This window comes from Papio anubis, chromosome 5 (assembly GCF_008728515.1).
Source record: "Papio anubis isolate 15944 chromosome 5, Panubis1.0, whole genome shotgun sequence".
Taxonomy (NCBI): Eukaryota; Metazoa; Chordata; class Mammalia; order Primates; family Cercopithecidae; genus Papio; species Papio anubis.
Window position 1 is genome coordinate 151,160,247 of NC_044980.1, and position 11,789 is coordinate 151,172,035.

The 11,789-nt window shown below is 40.0% G+C and overlaps 1 long non-coding RNA gene across 2 annotated transcripts in view; it reads right to left on the minus strand.

Moving 5' to 3' along the window:
- The window catches only part of LOC108586502, a 42,354-nt gene extending 36,119 nt beyond the window's left edge, over nucleotides 1-6,235 (minus strand). For both annotated transcript variants that reach the window (XR_001903900.2, XR_001903901.3), the window contains exon 1: nucleotides 5,863-6,235. This is a non-coding gene — a long non-coding RNA (uncharacterized LOC108586502). The remainder of the gene's footprint in view (nucleotides 1-5,862) is intronic.
- Between the last annotated feature and the right edge of the window lie 5,554 nt (nucleotides 6,236-11,789).

The following is an 11,789-nucleotide window of genomic DNA, read 5'->3' on the forward strand; positions in this document are numbered from 1 at the left end:
GATCTGCAGCAAGACTAGATATTGAGAGGCCAGATTGTGAAAGATCTTATAGGGCTCACCTGCTAAGATTTTGGAAGTTATTTGAGTATCACTAAAGAAAGGGAATAAAATGTTCAATTTATATATATAATATATATGTATGTATGTATATATACATATACATATATAATTTAAATATTTGTCAAGGTTATCTATATTTATGTATATATTATATATTTATAAATATTTATGTATAGTATTTAAATATTTAATATAAAAATATTGAAATATTTGTCATTTATATATAAATACATAAAAATTGGAACATTTGAGATTAATTTATATATATGAATCGGAACATTTATATATGTAAAATATATTTATAAATATATAAATATATTTCATGGAAGAAATAGCTATTAAAGGCTGGCATAGTGATCTTCACACAGATTGGAGGATGAAAGCTAAGAATATAACTGCAAAACTCCACAATGCAGCTTTTAATAAAGGACAATATTAGAAATGTTTAACATGTAGACAACAATCTAACCCACATCGATAGTTTGCAAAGTTGTCTGTGTACTATGGGAACATGAAGGAGGTATTTAGGATTATATGAGTACTTTCCATATCTTTTATTTGGTATAAGGTTTTAAGGCACCAATGTGTATAATATAATTTATAATAATTACCATCAAAAATAAATCAAGTAGATTTGATAAAGTGTCAAGTTGATTTGTATAAATATATAATCTGAAATGTTCACATATATATATGAACATTTATATAGATATGTAACCTGATTTTTATACTTGTCTGTAAAATTTCATGAGGGCAAAGACAATATTTTTCTTGTTCAACATTGACTCCTCAAACTCTGGCACAGTGCCTGCATATAAACATTCCATAATTATTTGACAAAGTAATGGATGATAAATGGGTGGACAGACATATGGATGGATGGACAGATGGATGGATGGACAGATGGATGATGGATGGATGGATGGATGGATGGATGGATGGATGGATGGATGGATGAATGGATGGGCAGATGGATGGACAGATGGATGGATGGACATATGGATGGATGGACATATGGAGGGACGGATGGATGGATGGACGAACAGATGGACGAATGGACGGACTGACGGATGAAAAGAATAGTATGGAAAATGGGTTGGAGTAGGGTAAAGTAGAAGTAGGAGACCAGTTCAGAGGCAATGAATGCCCAGGGAAACATACTGGTGGCATGAAATATATGGTGCAGTGAAGATAAGGTGAATTATACAGATTTGAGAAATTCTAAGGAGGCAGACTTTACATAACTTGATAATAAATTGAGCATTATTTCTTGAAAAGAGTTATGAGTGATGATTTCTAGTTTCTGTTATGGACACCTGGGTGGATGGAGGTGCCATTTATTTAACAGAGGAGGAACAGGTATGGAGAGAGATCATAAAAGTCTCTCACTGACTTTTCCGCTTCTCTGCAGAGAGTGAAGTGAACTTTCTAATCCCTCTTTGTAGCCTGAGGAGCTTACAGGGGCAAAGTGTCATCATTGTGCTCATTGTGGAACATTGCCCGGGCTGTAGATGAGATGCAAAGCAGAGCCATTTACAAACAAAATTGCAGTGCTATTTATTTATTTATTTATTTATTTATTTATTTATTTATTTAAGTATAGGGTGACAGTCTTTGATATCAACCTGTTTACTTAACAAATTTGTCTTTTATTCTCATAAATTACCATATTTCATGATTCTTAGATGAAAATATTTAGCATCTCTGAAATTGGGGTATGTTTTACAATTCACAATACCTGCCTAAGACAAAGGTTTGCATGCAGGTAGCTTATTTGAGAATGGATTTCTAGGGCCAGGAGAGAGCAAGTGAACAAGAAGGGGGGAAAATCAATGCAAGGTGATGTTATTGAATGACCTAGCCTGTATGTGACTAGTAATTCACCCAGGACCTTCTGTGGAGAGCTTTATGAAATTTGGCTTAGAATCATCTGTTGTGAGGACATTGTCTACAGTTGGTTGTGGGTTGCTCCATGGAGCATGACCTCCCCACATCCTTAAGTTGCAGGTGTGTAAATGTCAAGGCTCCTGGCATTCTGCAGTGCAGTATCAGAGAAATTCTGGGGCAGGAAGCAATCAGAAGCAGGCCAAACACTGCACAGAACTGTCGTATGTGAAGTGGTGCACAAAGGATATGCGCAGTGTATGGTTTAACTGGCCATGCTTTTTCTTTCTTAGTTCTACATACAATAATGGTATATCTTACATAACACCTTATATCTTGATAACACCTTCGATTTAATGGAACAGAATAAACTGTTGACCTTGCAAAGATGCATTTTGTTGAGGTGAGATTTGAATAAGCAACATCAGTAAAACTAAATTAAGCCATTGTCCACTAGGTAGAGACTGCAATTCTTATTTCTTATTTCTCTTCACTGGAACTGTGTAGATAAGTTTCCAAAACCAAGACTTTACCTCTGCTATGGAAAATACTCTACCTGAAAATAACTAGTACAGTATTCCATCATATACACTGGTATAGGGGAGCATTTTTTTTTTCCTTTAAAGAATTGAATCTTTATTTCAAATGAAATCTTTTTCTGAACTCTGTTATATAAAACAGATAAAAATGCAAATGCACTGATTGAAGCAGAATTGGGGAGGGGGTATTCCCAGGACCCCACAGCTCTATTGTCTTTTTATCTCCTGTGTTGGCTTCTCAGGCCTCAACATGGAGCCTTAGAGTTCCAACAATAGGGTTAAGAATATGTAATAGACAGGGGCTGGGCGCGGTGGCTCATGCCTGTAATCCCAGCACTTTGGTAGGCCAAGGCGGGCAGATCGTGAGGTCAAGAGATCGAGAACATCCTGGCTTACACGGTGAAAACCCATCTCTACTAATAATACAAAAAAAAAAAAAAAAAATTAGCTGGGTGTGGTGGCGGGCGCCTGTAGTCCCAGCTATTCAGGAGGCTGAGGCAGGAGAATGGCATGAACCCGGGAGGTGGAGCTTGCAGTGAGCCGAGATCGCGCCACTGTACTCTAGCCTGGGTGACAGAGCGAGACTTTGTCTCAAAAAAAAAAAAATAATAATAATAATGATATGTAATAGACAGGAGACTTGCTGCATGCCACCTGCCCCCAAGGCATTTACGTAGTGTCCATTCACTCTTGTTTTAAAAACAATAACAAACTCAGTAATATGGTTTCCCAGCTTGTAAGAGATTTAGAAGCAGTAATTTATATGGAAGAAATAGCTATTAAAGGCTGGCATCATGATCTTCACACAGAGTGGAAGCTGGAAGCTTAGAATATAACTGCAAAACTCCAAAATGCAGCTTTTAAAAAAGGACAGTATTCAGAAATATTTAGCATGTAGACAACAATCTGATCCACATCGGTAGTTTGCAAAGGCGTCGGTGTACTATGGAACATGGAGGAGGTATTTAGGATTATATGAGTACTTCTCACATCTTTTATTTGGCATAATTTTTGAGGCACCAATGTGTATAGTATAATTTAGAATAATGATTATAAAAATAAATCAGGTATATTTGATAAAGTGTCATTTCAGTTACATGGAACATTTTTGTGAGTACAATATTGTATTTCTCAAATTGTTGAATAAGTCATATATCCCTGTGTGTATCAGTATTCATTCACCTCTAAGGGGTAGGAAATGCAAGTAAAACCTGTATCTAGATGAAGGAGTTGAACATCAAGAAGCTTTAGATAGGGTTTGATCCAGCAGCTTACTATGTTACCAAGGACCTGATTTCTTTCTGCTTTCCATTTTCACTTTAGGCCCTTCATAGCCACAGTATGCCTTGTTACTTTCTCATTCACATTCAGCAGGAATGGGGAGGAAGATAATGAGGAGAGAAAGGGGGTGGGAGGTGGGGAGAGAGAGAGAGAGAGAGAGAGAGAGAGAGAGAAGTTGGTTCTCCTTCCTTAATCATTAAGCAAAGACACTGTCTCTGATTGAACCAACACAGTTCATGTGTCCATCTCTGACACAATAATTGTACTATACTGTGCTATAAGGATAAGATTATATTAATCAATTTAGATCAGTCAGGGCTTGACTCTTAGCTGAAGATGGTGTTAATTCTTCCAGACCCCATGGTGACACACGTGGAGAAACAAATGTTCCTCCTGTTGCCTGGAAGAGTAACAGATCATGTCCACAGCACTGTTTCTCAAGGTAAGTATTGATCAGCTGGACTCTGAGCTCAGTGATATGAGGAATCATCTCTTTTTCTGTCTGTTGGTGTAGCCCCAGCATGGGCACAAGACCTATCATCAGAGGAGTCCAATCAATATTTATTTATTTATGAATGAACAAATGGATTTTTTTTTCTGTGTGGAGAAATACACAGATTTTTATTTCATTTTTGCACTTCTTGCTACTCCCTGGTTGCAGTTGTTGAGGAGCTATTTCTGGCTTGACAAGAAGCAGGAAGTATCAAGATCAGTCACTGAACAAAAAACATTTCCTCCTGAGGTTTTTAGCACTATTTCCAAAACAAAAGACAATGAAATCGGTTGGAATAAGACAAGAAGAAGTCAATCATTTATTTCCCGTGCTACGAATGTTAAAAAGAAGAACAAGGAGGAGAAAGAGAAGGGGAGGGAGCAGAGAGAGGGACAGGGAGAAGAATAAAAATAGAAAGGAAGAAAGAAAAGAAGAAAGGAAGGGAGAAAGGAAAGAACATCAGAAGAGAGGGAGGAAGAGAAGGAAGGAGGGAGGGAGAGAGGGAGGGACGGAGGGAGGGAAGGAGAGAGGAAGAACATATAACTAGAATGTAGCTCCAGTGCAAAGGTACTTGGAAATAGTGGTTAGCTTATGACATCATTTGCTGAATGATAGTTCAGAGACTGTGTGTGTGTGTGCGTGTGAGTGTGTGTGTGTGTGCGTGTGTGTGTGTGTGTGTGTGTATTTTCTAATAAACTTCAAGCCTAATTTGAGGCTTTTGCATTGACCAAACAGCTATGAGAATGTGGATAGCAAGTTATAAATCACCCAGCCATTTGGGTGTGGATAAAAGTTCCAAGCCAAATACCTGAGTGTCCACTTCATAACGGGTATAATAAGGCTATTTGAAAGCATGACCTAGATCCCAAGCTATACTTTTCTTTTAGAGAACTTTCTGACATGTTTATATGCACATATTGGAATTGTATCCAAGGGGAAAAAAACAATTGACTTTCTGACTTTATAGTCTTTCACTGACTTTTAACGTATTTCATGAAATGAAGTAATAACTTCAAGATCAAGGACATTTTCCTTTGGGTCTTCATCAATTATTTCACTTTCTCTTGGCAATGGCCTCCACCCACTTCTTCCGAAATATCAACCACTGGGCTGACGCTGCACTGGAAAAAATTTCTCTCTCTCTCTCTCTCTCTCTCTCCCTTTCTCTCTCTCTCTCTCTCTCTCTGTCTCTTCCTTTCTGGATACATGTTCATGCCATTAAATTGTTTTAATCACTTCAATTTTTACTATAGTTTGGCAATTTGTATGTCACTGAATTGTATGTTCCAAGTTTAATGCTTTTAGAATGCATTCAAGTAGGTTCCAATGCACTTACTCATTGCTATTCAAATGAGATAACCATATTTCAAAAAACAGAGCTCAGGGAGAGGAATGAGGTGACTAATGGGTTATAGGGGAAAACCATCTATCAAGACACATTGGAGACTGAGACAGATGGTGAAGAAATACCCCCACGTCCATTCCCCCAGCCCTGGAAGGCCCACTGATTTTATTTCCAGCAAACACACACCTTGGCTAGCTTCCCCTCACAAGCTTCTGGCTAATTTTTCCTATATTAAGATCTTAGAGAAGTAGGAAACTTACCTGTTTCTCACACCGAAGCTCATGAAAAAGCCAACCCCATAAGGAGCCAGTCTTAGGAGCCCTAAGCAAGCGCTGCCAGTTACAGAGAGAACAGTGGCACAGCTCTCATACATAGTGCTGGTTTTTAATGAGTGTTAGTAGGACTAGGACAAAGTGGAGTTTGGGGCAAACATTCAAAGTAAATAAAGCTTGTTCTCTTCACCCTACTTCCATTACTCATATTCTAAGTCTCCAGGGCATCTTGTAACTCCATGAACGCCCAAGTTTCAGTGTTGAACTTCTCTCTTTCTTTGAGAAATTAAGAAATTGACCCAGCTTCAGGCCGGACACAGTGGCTCAGGCCTGTAATCCCAGCACTTTAGGGGGCTGAGGCAAGCAGATCACCTGAGGTCAGGAGTTCAAGACCAGCCTGGCCAAAATGGTGAAACCTTGTCTCTACTAAAAATACAAAAAAAAAAAAAAATCACCTGGGCATGGTGGCCCATGCCTGTAGTCCCAGCTACTTGGGAGGTTAAGGCAGGAGAATCGCTTGAACCCGGGAGGCAGAGGTTGCAGTGAGCCGAGATTGTGCCACTATACTCCAGCCTGGGCAACAGAGCAAGACTCTGTCTCAAAAAAAAAAAAAAAAAAAAAAAAAAAAAAAAGAAAGAAAGAAAAAAGAAAAGAAAAAGAAAAGAAAATAAATTGACCCAGCTTCTGAGCTTCCCAGCCCTTCTTTTATATCAAGTGACCAGGATGATACCAATTTCCTGAGAATGACGTTTGACTTACACTAGACGATGTGCAAGAAAAGCCTGCAGGACCAGGCACATGTTAGGTGTGTTTCCCGCTCCACATTCTTTCTACCTTGACCTTTCTTGCAAGTTCCAGAGAGCTAAGAGTGAGCTTCAAGGCAGAAAAGACTACCCCACAACCAGATGTCTGGGACCTGAAACTTTAAAAGTAGCCTATCAGGCAATTTGGCCATTTTTGTCAAATCCTAAGTGTGAGTCATCCAAAACAATCCCATTTCTAGAAATTTACCCTAAAGAGACATTCACCTAAGTATACAAGATGTGCACAGAAGGATGAACATCGCATCATTGCTAATAAATGATGAAGAACTGCAAACTATTGAAATGACTATCAAAAGGGTACTGGCTAATCATGGTATATCCATACAGTGAAATAGGATTCAAGATTTTTTTAATGATGTGACAATTCTATTTTTATTGACATTAAAATTTGTTGATGTGATATTCTAAAATAAAAAAGAGGTTTACAAATCAGCACGTGTAGAGTGGTTTCACATATGAATCTCTGTATCTACAGCTATTCCCATTCATACAGCTCTGCAAACTCAGATGGCTACAGAGAGATATCTCAAGAATGTTAAATAGGATTTTAACATTGTTTTATCTCTGAGTAGTGGGGTCTGAAGATACAGTCTACTTTTTTTCTTTTACTTTTCTATGTGAATTTTTTTAAACAATAAGCTTATGCCATATTTATCCCCAAACATTAAAACTATCTTTCAACCTGTCCCATGAAAAGCTGAGCATGGACAGCGTTTTCCACCCCAACTTGTATTTAACTGTACCTCATTTGCTCTCCACTGCTTATGATTACCTAAGGAGCTGTTTATTTTTCCACAAGACTGAAACCTCCTCTAAAATAAGGATTGTACCTTTACCCCAGTCTCCAGTGCCACACACCATTGCACTAACAGAAACGCAGTGAATGATTTCCACTTTGAAGTCTAGACCTCTGGTGATGTGGAAGCTGTTCCAAATTCTGACGTTGCCTGGCAGTGAAGCCATGGTGAACACTTTCTGAGATGGCTCATGCTAAAACAAAAGTAGGATGATCTTGGAGGTTCCTATTTTTCCTAACCTCATCATTCTGCAACCTAACTTGTTCAATCCCCACAAAGCAAATGAAATCAGAGGATAATACATAGATCAGATTTATAGACTCTAAAATGCTACCTGAATGTAATATGAGATTAAAAATTGGAAACTCAGTGCCAACAAAAATCATAGCAACACAAATCATATATTGATCCTAATATAAAGAAAGACAATTCTAGTGGTATCTAAATAACTTCCTATTGCCCTTTGTCTTTCCCTGCCCTCACCTCTGAGTCTTAATTCCTTGTGGACTTAACACTGATACTCAGTTTGGGGATTAAAGCAGGACCTGACCTGGATTTGTTCCACATTGCCAATGCCCTAGATTGAAATGTTAAAGGACTTGGAATAAAAAAAGTTGCATTTTCAGTAACGGCTTCACAGTGGCTGGGGAATTAATGTCAGCCAGGCAGTGATTTCCCAGTGGTTGGGTTTGTAGCAAAAGTCTTCAACTTTTATGTGTGGCCTGTTTGAAGTTGAAAATTGTTGTTAGACTCTCCAAAGTTGTTTGAGGTGTCACTCATCCTTCCCTTTTGTGTTGGGGCGAGGATGAGAAGCACAGCGGCTGGGAATAGTTCTGTGACTGCCACCCCCCGAGGCAGGTCCCTGCCAGGGCCCAATTGAGCCCATCTCCCAGGGAATTCAAAGCTTTCAGTGCAATGCAGCTCTGCATCTGTCTGTAGTCTTATCACCCACTACTCTTTTGCAGGAACTCTCCACTCCAGCAAGAGTGAGGAGCTCATGGTCCCATGAATGTGCTGTGCAAATGAGCATCTCTAGCATTTTTATTCAACATACAATTTGCCCTCTTAGGATATTGTGTTTTGGAGAGGCAGCAGCACAGGGAAATAATAATAATGATGATGATGGCATAGCAGCAATAATAGCACAGCGAACATCTCATGTAGCACTGATTATAGGCCAAACGCTGGACATAAGATTATTTCATTTGGTTGTCTTAATAACCCCATCAGATAGATGCAAATACCTCCATTTTACATATGAGGCAATCGGGGCCCAGGAAGCTTAAAGGAGTTAACCAAGGTTGTGCAGTCCATAAATTGAGGTTGGAATTCTTGTACTCTGACTCTATAACCTATACCTTTTGTTATTTTCTTCACCTAGGAATGTCTAGTCTTGGGAGCAGAAAGACCTGCCTTCTGGCTCTGTCTCCATCATGTACTGACTGTGTGACTTTGATCAGGTGTCTTTACCTTAAAATCAAGACTCACTCATCTAAAGAATGTGGTAACACTGTTTTCCTTGAAGGATTGCTAGGAGAATCAGAGTTAATACATGCCAGGTGCCTAACCAATGAATGGTAGCCACGATATTTGACCTTTGTTCAATATCATCCTAACTTTTTTCCTAGATCCTGTCCTATTGCCTCCTTAAAGCACCTCCTTTCCTCCACCTTTTTTTTTGTTTGTTTTGTTTTTGTTTTGTTTTTTTTTTGAGACAGAGTCTCACTCTGTCTCCCAGGCTGGAGTGCAGTGGCATGATCTTGACTCACTGCAAGCTCCACCTCCTGGGTTCATGCCATTCTCCTGCCTCAGCCTCCCAAGTAGCTGGAACTACAGGCACCCACCACCACACCCGGCTAATTTTTTGTATTTTTAGTAGAGACAGGGTGTCACCGTATTAGCCAGGATGGTCTCAAGCTCCTGACCTCATGATCTGCCCGCCTTGGCCTCCCAAAGTGCTGGGATTACAGGCATGAGCCACCCCGCCCGGCCACCTCCTTCCTCTCGACAGTGTCACTCATTAGAGGTTCTATGTTCATCCTCAAGGGAGAAAAAAGAAGGCTATGAGGAGTCCAAAAATCTAGAGCTTAGGTGTTCCTCTGCTAGTAAACCTGGAAGAACCACACATCTCAAGAATTGTGGGCCTGAGGAGGCTAGAAAATACTGAATCCACGCAGTAACTTCCAGTATAGGGTAGAGTAAAAATTCAATTCATGGGCTTGGAATTTAGAATTTAAATCCTGGCTCTTCTATGCTCTGGGTGAAGCAAATAGCTGCTCCTGTAAGACAGCACACTCAGTGCCATTCCCATGCCCTCCTGGTGTAACATCCACATCATAGAGGCTGGGAAATGAAAAACTGCATTGCCCAGGCTTCTTTGTAGTTAGGACATCTCTACAAGACTTGGAGACAGCCATGAGCATTGTGAGGTGACGGCCATGCGTAAGGAGAGAAGATCCTCATTGTAAAGGGGGCTCCCATCCTCACACAGCTGTGGTTTCATTCCTAGTGTCCAGTCCCTAGTGTCAGAGGTGCTGCTGATGGGCAATGGAGGCAATAGGTGGTGGGACTTTCTCCTTAATGTGTCCATATGTGGCCGTGCAGGACCCAAACCCAGTCCTCTGGCCCTCTGAGAGCTAAAAAAAAAAAAAAAAAAAAAAAAAAAACCCTCCAAAATCATTGTGAGATCTAAAGTACGACTCTCAGAAAATCATATGCAAGGGAGATGGAGAGGGGAAATGGTAGGTAACTGAGCCTGTTTCAGAAGAAGGAACAGGGTTTGTGAAGGTTCATAGAGAGCAAAGAACATGCTTTACTTGAGGAACTGAGTATGATGTCATGGAGACTGTAAGGAAGGGATGGGGAGAGGACATAGGTAAACCAGATAGCAAATGACCTGGAAAATAGCCTAGAGGTGTTTGGAATTTATTGGGCTTCCCTCAACCTGTCACTTAAAAACCACCAGTCTGGACATACCTAATTTTCCTCACTCAAACCACCCTTTTGCCAGTATACATAAGATGAATCCAAGAAGACTGCAAGCTTCAGGGAGAAGGGGGAATGTATTCCCTACCTCTCGAGGGTACTGTCTTGCCTGTGGAGCTTCTCCACAAATACTTGTCAATTGCACTTTGTGTTAAGTAAAGTTGAACGGAGCATGTACTTGTGCCTGGAATTTGTGGTGAAATAGCAAATCGCTTCTATTTGGATACAGACCTCTGAGTCCCACCCAACACTCATACAGAGAGTTTGTTCTTTTGAACTAGCATGTGCCCTGAGCAATGAATGCTGTTTACAGTGTGAAGGACTTATGGACAGGGTGGCTCTCTCTTTTGACCTTGTTTTTCTTTTTCTTTCCTATTATGACATTAATTATTTCCTAACCACATGGCCTCTTATTTTTTAACTTAGAAATTATGCCATAAGGTTAAAAAAGTCATGGGCAGATCTTTTTTTGTTTACTTTTGTTTTGTATTTGAGTCCTAAGACTTTTGTTTCACAAGATGGTATTTCAGCATTCTGGAGAACACTCTTTAGCCCATTTGGACATTTCTGACTGCAGGGTGTGGAGCTAGTATGGAATCACACTGGCTATAGCCCTGCGGACTTTTGGGGACATCCTGGAAGGACTTGGTGGATTCCTGAGGAAGGATTGAGACTAGAATCAAGAGCCATTTAGTGGCCACTCATCAGGAATCTATGTTGCCATTTCTTGGACTAAACAGTAAACTAAAACACTTGGATCTTCAATCGTGTGCTAGGGCTGGCTCAAACCAAATTACGAAAACCAATAATTAAGTATTCAGGATTTCTTCAAGTCAGGTGTCAAACAATTGGTAGCTTGAAATCATCCACAGTGGGAGTATTTACACCATGTAACTCAACAAATGTTACAAATCAGGGCTTCTTCCTCCCTCCCTGCTTCCAGAGAGCTGGTTTATCAGCACATCACTGCATCTATCCTGTCTAGAAGAGTAGTGTTTGGTATATACAGATTTTTTTTCAAAAGGCCTGTACTCAGAAGCACTGGGAGAAAATGTATGATGGCTTAAACTTCATGCGGATGAAACCCACGTGTATATGTTTTCCTGGAGAATACACCCCGTGATGGAGCGTAGCACAGGGTCTGGCACCTAGTAGGTGTTCAATAGACATCTGTTGAATGGATGAAGTTCTGGTGGGTTGACAAGCATCCCTGCAGCAGTATCAGGGAAGCTCAAGCCAATCTCCTACAGGAATCCTTCCTGAACCACGAACATTTGAAAGTAGCCACAAGACTCCTGTATGAGCTATG